The following is a 9,216-nucleotide window of genomic DNA, read 5'->3' on the forward strand; positions in this document are numbered from 1 at the left end:
GTTATAAGTTTCATGATATGTTGGAAATATGGTAATGGTAGTGCAGAATATGGATTGTAGGCTGTCAAGTATTCCCAAACATGTCTACAACAATAACATGATTCTTTAAAAAAGTCAAAATATTGCTGCATGATACTGTTCCTGTATAGTATTTATATAATCATTCAGTAGTGTTGCTGATGTTTTCAGTAGCCTCTTTTATATAGAAAACCCACATTATAGCCATATAGAGGCTCGGTCTTTGCTTTCTGACACTGAACCACACAAAACCAGTATAAAGCTGCCTCCATGTGGTTTTACAGCATGCCGGCGTTGATCGAGATCAGACTGATCAGAGCTGTAAACTCTGAGGGAGGACAAAGACGTAACTAAGACACGAGGAGGACTTTCTCATCGTTTGATAACGTTAAAAGTAAAGTTAGACTTTTCTGTCGGCTTCCCAACTCATTTTAAAAAAGACAAGAGAAAAAGAGAGAGAAAGCAGCTGTGGTCGAGTGAGCTAGAGGGTGAATGAAGAGAGGGAGCGCTAGTAATGTTAGTGCGGAAGCCGGTGAATCAGATTGATAAGTGTTAATTTCTGATTGTTTTACAGTGGTTATCTTCTAAAACACACCCACACACCTCCTCAACCCTGCAGCTGTGTGCTGCGCCACCTGATTTGGTCTGAATACGGGCTAAACAGAACAGTGAGGCGGATTACAGGCACAGTATTCCCGCCTTGAACGGGCTGTGTGAAAGGGGCTACTGACTTACGTTACACTGATAATACATCAAACTATACAGACTACAGTAATGTAAAGCACAGAGCTGCCATGTAAATACCACTTTGTGTTGTATTGGTATTTTTAATATCGTGCAGAACAGGTAGGAATATGATAAAATAATTGTATAAATAACGTCATAAACCTCAGTCGCTTCCCTTCGGTCCCTTTGGAGGGTTTCCAGCCTCTTCCCTTGCTTTCGAGGCGCCGGTGTTTGCTCTCCTCCCTCGCCTGGCCCTGCCTGCAGCAGCACCGCTAACTCGACCTCTTCCTCTCCCCCTAACCTCCAGTACTTGACTCTGCAAACGGATAATAAAATATGTAAAGTTATCCTGCCAACGCTATCTCGCTATCAATAATGCCTAACATTAGAATAAAATAACCGTACGTTTTGTTTAGTATTACGTTGCTAATGTTAGCTTGTATTACCAAAACAATAAAACACTCATAATTGCTATCTTACTTGTGAGCTATAACCTATAGTATTATAGACTAAATAATTAAATACATCTTCACCTCATCGCTTGACTCGTGAGAAATGCTCGAAGTTGTTATGGACGATGACATCTTCAGCAAATAGCTTCTTGTCCTCGAAGGCCACCGTAGCTTCTGGAACTTCTCCAAAGTCTTAGGAAGGGGAGGGGTGAGCGTCGGAATACTTCAATCTAGAACCTCACCATTAGAGACCGCTAAATACCACACATATTACACACTGGCCCTTTAAGCCTAAAATGACACTTTGGGTCATGGTTATATGCGTAAAGTGTGAATCTGTTGCGTCAGGGGCATGTGACATGCACGACTGAAAAACATAGCTGAAATGTATGGACAAGCAGTAAGAATGAAGGGCTAAAATCAACATGGACTGGACTTTTTTTTGTTATTGTCTCATTTCTGTGCAAATAAAATACCCCTAGCATCAGAATAATTTAAATATCCTATAATCACATAAAAAGTCTGCACATAGTGGCTTTAAGTTTGCACCACATGTGCACACAAACATGTACATGTGTCATGTTATATCCCTAACAGTGATGTGCTTCTCTCCAATCCTCACATCTCCTCCTTCCTTTGTAATCTGCCTGTCTCTGTTTTCTCCCAGATATTAACCTAGGCTCTGTCTCATTGGAAAGCAGATAAGGTGCTTATGAAAGATGTGTGTTATTCTCTGAGCAGCAGCCATCTGGGCACCCTACCTGTTATCATCACTCTTCATCTGTTTCTGTGCTTGTGTCCTGCACTGCACACACAGACAGCTGTAATATCCTCCACTGCATGCTGTTTTTCACTCTTTATCGTCTCAGATGTCGGTTGACCAGCCATTTGACAACCAGGCAGACCCATCGCTCATCCTGCCCACCTACAGGACCTCCCCACCCACTTATCTGCAGTGTATGCTTTTGTTGCAGACCTTGGGTCAATTTGATTTGAAATGGACTCTGGGGTTGATTGACCTTGTCTGGTAGAATCAAGGCAATTGGCCTTAAAGTGCAAAGACTACCCAACTTACTGGTCAGTGTTTTACTGAACAGACAGTGATCACTGTGCTGCTGTCCTGCATTCACACACCAAGTGAGGAGACATTTCCTCACAGTTCAATACACAGACAGACTTTGCTTTGCTTTTTAGCTGCTACCAGCAGCTCTATAGTTCACTCTGTTGGTTGGTTGGTCGGTCGGTCCACAAAAATTTCCCCACCCATTGGCAGCCACAGTTTCGCCCTAGGAGGCTGACATTTGGCATGGAGGTCAAATGTGCTTGTGTGAAGATGTGTGTTTATGTTTGTGTGAATTGGCTATGTATTTCTTTCTGTTGGTCCATCAGTTCATTGGTCCACAAAGCTGTCCCCATCCTATAGTAACTGCAACTTTCTATCTATGAGGCTGAAATTTGCCATGGAGGTCAGGTGTTTGAATATTTAAAACTTTAAAGTTATATTTCTGAAAGACATCAATTCAGTTTGTGTTCACACATACAGTTCCATTGCAGGCAATGGAGGTCCCCTCTTTGATGGGCAGACATCAAGATTGGGTTGCAGGTCCCCTCTTGGCAATTTTAAAAAAAGATTTTTTTAAAATGCATATTTGCAGTTATATTATAAGAAAGACCTTCAAAAACTGTTTCATTTTTGTTTCTTCAAAAGGACCAGAAAAATTAGTCTGAGTACATGTATGATGTACTGTATATAGTAATTCCACCTTCAGCTGCCTTGGGTTGATATGCTGCCTTGCTGCTTTTCCTGCAAAAAACAAAAATTGCTGTGTGTTGTTTCATTGCCAAACAAACTCATACATGCACATGCAAACAGAGAGCAGCCTCATCTGCCAATCACATACTCCTCAACAATGACACACATGCAGCATTCACTACAGAATAATATCAGTGTGTGTATGCATGTATATTTGATTCCAAATTCCATCCTGGGTGTATTTATTATGGGGATATATTGCTATTTGCAAAATACTGTGTATGTATACTGAGTATCTATGTATGAATATGTTTGCATGTAGGGATGGGAATTGTTAAGATTTTATTGATACCAATGCCAGTATCAATTCTGCTTATTATTCTGATTCTTTATCAATTCCCTTATCGATTCCTGATCAATTTTCTGTGTGGAAAAAAAAGTAGGCCTACACAGGGTTTCAGTGTCAACGCAACTGTTTTATTATCTCCACTGTTTATCAGTGAACTTGCATGCTGATGAATATATGAAACATAACTGGACTAACTAGATAAGATAAATGGTCTGCAACCAAGAGTTAACTGCATCAATTAATGAATTAATTAATTTGAAAGCACTGTGCAGTCTCCTGTCTGTATGAGAATAACAGAATGAGTGGGAGGAGTGCTCCGCTGTGTTATTAACATCAAGTCTCCAGCAGTGAAGAGCAGCAGCTCTGCTGCACTGTTAGGTCTGGGGAAAGCCATCATTTTACAAGACGCTGAGTGGGCACAGGGTTGTTGAGGTGGAACCTGCAGACCGAGTTATTTTCTGGTTATTTTCTATTACCTTTTCTTTTTCTCACCTCAGAGTTGGTTGAAGTTGTTTAATGCAGTGTGTGTTGGGCAGCTGGTCTTGTTTGTTACCACTGATTGCTGCTCCACTCAGCTAACATTAGTCTCTGTGTGATAGATAGTGGCATAGAAAGTTCGCAATATACTTCATGTTCATCTCACAAAGGTAATTATTTAGCCCTTAAATCAAAACACGCTTGCAACCGCTGCCTTTTTTGAGGATGAATTACATGATCTAGCATGTGCGTGCTGTCAACAGTCCGGAGGCTGCACTGCCTTCGCAGTTGAGTTCCGCCTTTTTCATTCTGTCAACACATGTCTGGGCATTGGTGAGAGGAACTGATAAGCTCAGAGACATACGATTCCAATGGATTGGATAATTTGGAACCAGTTCTCAACTGGAACCGGTTCTCAATTCCCATCCCTTTGCATGACAGATATGCAGATCAAAATCACATCAACTATGCAGATTTATCAAGTCCATCAGGCCATGCCTTGAACTCACATTGGACCACAGTGAAAGATAATGATGTCATTATGATAACCCAAGTCCTCATTAAAAGTCCCCAAGATTGAACTTGTTTGCCAATCACACTGCTGCATCAGTTCAGCTCAGTATTACATATTCAGATCTGTTCGTGCATCCCTCCTCTCAGCTCAACACACTAATGAATTCTAAGGTGCGAGGGGAAAAAAATCCCACATAGACTGTGTGGAATGCACACAGTGACATCTAGTGGAGCAAAGAGGAAGTATTTCCTACCAACATCACACAGACTTTTCACTGCTTTCACACACAGCGCAAGTAAAGCAGCTTAGAGACTTTCTTTTTTAATAAACCTGCAGCCATTTAACTCTAAACTGTCTGAGCAAACACAAAGGGAATTGGATGCTAAAAGACTGTAGCTGAGGCCTCATATAAGCTTCAGATAAACTTTAAATGGACTTGGTTACAATCACTCACATTGAAAGCACATTAGCAAGGGATCTTCTAATGGTCAGAATGAACAGGAGGAATGATTACAGCACGGAAAACCTCTTTCAGTGTTCATATGGGCACCTGACTGTTGTTTAAGAAACTGAACATATCCTTTTAACACCCAATTATTTTCTATGGAATCACCACAATCACAGATCCACTTGTCGAGGCAAAATAAATCCACACAATCCTTTTTTGATTAGTTTAACTTGAAGAACTTTTGATGTGCAAATTCATGCAGTTGACCAAAAGCAAACTGCCTTGACCTGATATTTCTGAAATGTGCATAATGTGGGTAGAGTAAACACACACACACAAACAAACAAACAAACAAAACAAACAAAAAAAACATGCTAATGAAGCCAGGATAAATATAACACACAACTTTAAATGTTATTCGTAGGAACTTTATTTTCATTTCTGTTAGTTTATGGGATCTTTAATTTTCCCCAATTATGGAGAGTAGCTTATAAGAAAGTTTTCAATTTTACAAAGACGCATTTGGCAAAAAAAATTTAAAAAACTGACAAACAAAAATACAAAACCTCAAAACAGAAATAATCATCAAACCGTTTCATACTGAATTCACAGATAGCAAACTGTGAGGCACATGTGAGGTTTTCAGTCCATACCCATCTGCAATCCTACCAAACCAATCACACAAAATGTGGCTTTTTATGAGTGTATCACACAACCTTAAACCACTGTTTTACAGTACTGTGCAAAATAATCTCAAAACAACATAAGATACTTGATAAATGTTCTCACCGTTGGAACCAGTAGCCATCCCCAATGAAAAGTAACGCATTATGTTGTATTTCCTGTATTTTCCCAGCATTCCCTGACCACCCAGCAGGCATACTGCTCCAAGAAATGGCGAACACGCGTCCCCTGCTGTCCTAAGTAAGCATCCCCAACCGGATCACAGCAATGGAGAACTTCATCCACATGGACGACACTTCCCGTAGATATTATTATTTTACCAACTGGTTGCACTAACTTATTCCATTGTTTTCAACCAAATCCCACAGCGTTCAGCAATGGATGGAGTTTGTTCATTGCAAATATTTTTTTTCAAAGGTCAAAATGAAATTTCACACTCAACGTTAGCTTACTGGAAACACCAAGCACTACACACTTGGACTAATGTTTGCTACTTTAGCTAAATTTGCTAACAGGACGGGTATCGTAATCAAGTAACAGTAAACTTAGTGAACTATTGCTACAACAGTCCAACTCAGTGTGAGTCCCGGAACTGGGGAGTGCAGCAGGTGAACCAACTGTCAATCACAGCTATCAATCACCCTCCATACTGCAGACATCAAAGCTACTAGTCTTCAAATCTTATTAACAGAGCCATAATTTCCAAAATGACCACCAGCACACTTATTAGAGGGCCTGAATTTAGTGATTGAGATCTTGATTTGATGAAAAAATGATTGACTTAGTACTTTTAGAGAGAAGTTGAGACTTTTTGAAAGGTAGTGAATTGAAGCATCTAGTAGCCGTCAGTGGCAATTTAAGGTTCTTCCACATTGGCTTCAGTCTCAAGCCGTGGTAGTTGCTGCTTGGTCTACACCAAAAGCGTCTCAGCTGTGTTTTCCACTCGTCTGTCTTGCGCATCTGACAAAAGAGATGCACTTGTATTTTTACACTTAAAGTGTATTCTCCATTCTACAAATGTAAACATTACATTGGCTATTGATACGCACATGGCCTAATTTGTCAAGGTGGAATAGTACGAGGAGCTATGTAGTCCTATATAGATCCTACATAGCCTGGATTGCCATTGCATCCATGCTCAATGCAACAGATAAGTGTGTCATAACCACAAATACATCGTTCATCAGTCATTATTAATTGAATTTGTTAGTAAGTATGCAACACCTTACAGAACATGATAATAAATTCAGTTACCCAAATGTAATCCAGTAGCAACAGTAAACTTAGTAAAAAAAAAAAGATATATATATATATATATATATACACATACATACACACACACACATATATATATGTGTGTGTGTATATATATATATATATATATATATATATATATATATATATATATTTCATCCTTCTAAACTATGCTGTTAACACCTGTGAGTTAGGCGGTGTAAAAAAATGGAGGCTGATAATGAATGTGTTTGTTTACACAAGTTTACAACATATATTAACAATTACACAGAATGAAAAATGTTTCTTTTATCAACATTAAATGCACATAGAAAACAGCACAGTTGCTATTGAAGGTCCCTGGCAGTCTATATTTTTTAAGGTGTGATGTTAACATCACAGGACACACTGCCTTCTGGTGAATTAAAGAAGTCACACAGGACTTCTGTGACATCAAAGGCTGCTGTAGAGCCACAGTTGCCACCTATGTTTCTGAGAGTACACATGCACAGGTTCTGCTGCTCCCCCTCTTGTGTAACATTCAACTTATGTAAAATGCAAGCATTATCAATTGGAGAGTGCACCTTGTCTGGTTTCAGTAGAACATGTTGGTAGAACACTCTCCATCTTGAAGCAAGAATGCCAAAGGTGTTTACCACCATGTGTGCATATGACAGGCTGTAGTTGAAGATGTGTTTTCTTGTGATGAGGTTTTGGCCAGGGTATGGCCTCATCAGGTATGTTTTTAATGGGAAGGCAGCATCTACCACAACAGTAAATGCTCCCATTCTGGGGGGAGCTGGCAAGGAGGAACTTAGTGGCATGCTGAATGTTCCAACCTTCGATTCCCAAATTGGACACACAGTCGTCCATCACTGGTTCTGCTGAAATCTCCAACCTGGACCACCTAAAGTTTGTAGTACGTATCCATAAGTGCAAGGAGAAGTATTTAGAAAGTACTTTCTCTCCACATTTGTTCGGTTGGCTTTAGCAGATACAGTATCCACAGTAAGCACTATCTGGCTCTCTATACCTGTACAGACCACGTATACTCTCTGCAACAATCTGAACACCAAGCCATAACTGAAGGCCAGACACGTAAAATGCATCACCTGCCGCCATGTCCCTAAGATGAAACAGAAATAAAAACTTGATGACAACATATAATTCAAACTTATGTTTTGCAATGGATTAATGCATGTCCCGTTGGACACAAAAAGTCACAGGCTAGTGTTTCTGGAGCCGACAAACAGCCCAGAAGGAAGTAGAGGCGGAAGTACAGGCAACCTCCAGGCCTTCACATCTGTGGACAGACAATCACCACTCAACCTCACTAGACAGGTAGTTGCAGATGACCCAGAGGACACAAGGTTGTCTGTCTCAGTAGCATCTGTCTCCACACCAGAACCCGAAGACCAGTTAGAAGCTAGATGTGGTACATAACAACTGGACGGACACAAAAGCCTCAAGCAGCAGAATTTAACACAGTACTCAGTACATACAGCTCATCTGTCATGCAGGCCAGAGGTCCCACTCACCCCTTTCTCTCTCCCCCCATCAAGCTAAGAGGATGACATCTTCCAGCCCATTGCCCACCACTCAACTTAACAAGGACCTTTTACCTAATGCTGTCAGTGCTCTACACTGACAACAGAGACTTTAAAATGCTAAGCTGTCCATTCAATGCAACAATTTACACATATTTTAACAAAAATTTTTACACATTTGCTTTTGTTTGTAATGATTATTTTCTCTGTGTCCAGTGTTTCTTGAGAATGTAAGTTTTGGTCTTTAACAGTCAATAGACACTAGCTTTGCTAATTTAAAACAGGGATTTTAATACATTTAGATATGTAACAAGTTTTTTTCCAGTGTGTAAATTTTAATGTTTCATTTTTTAATCACACCATTGTTTTCATTTTATGTTGGGTGTAATATATTTAAAATACTGTATTGTGTGAAATAAAAAATTGTAAAACATAACAGTCTTTAATGATTCTGGCTTTCATAACAGAAAAATCGCCATTAATCAAGAAGTTCATTAACCTCAGTTCCTTAGCTTTCTTTGTTTATATTATTTTTTGATGTGTGCAAAGTTTTTCCATTGTGTCTATTTTAATATTTGTCTTCATTTTATGCTGAGGAGGGCAATATATTTTAAAATTTGTATTGTGTGAAATATCAAAAAAAAGTTCTGTTTACTGCTCTGTCAAAATTGTAATACATGATAAATAGTCGGAGGGTAAAAGCGATTGTGTAATTATTCTGGCTTTCACAATAGAAAAGTTAAGACATGACATTTAATTTACCTCAGTGCAACAGCTAGTCTTTGTTCAGGTTCTATGACTGTCCTGACTTTGATTGACTGCCTGTGAAGGTCATTCCTGATGATGGACAATATGCGGTCCATTTACTGGGCACTTTACTGTTTAGGTGCAATTCAGCAACTACGTTGTGAAACTTCCCTGAATTCTCCTCTGATTTATGAGTTGAACCCACCATCTTCTTTGTTGCTCGCATCTCAAACGATGTAGAAGAAGAAATTGAGCTGCTTCTCCTCTG

Source organism: Thunnus maccoyii, chromosome 6, assembly GCF_910596095.1.
Source record: "Thunnus maccoyii chromosome 6, fThuMac1.1, whole genome shotgun sequence".
Classification (NCBI taxonomy): domain Eukaryota; kingdom Metazoa; phylum Chordata; class Actinopteri; order Scombriformes; family Scombridae; genus Thunnus; species Thunnus maccoyii.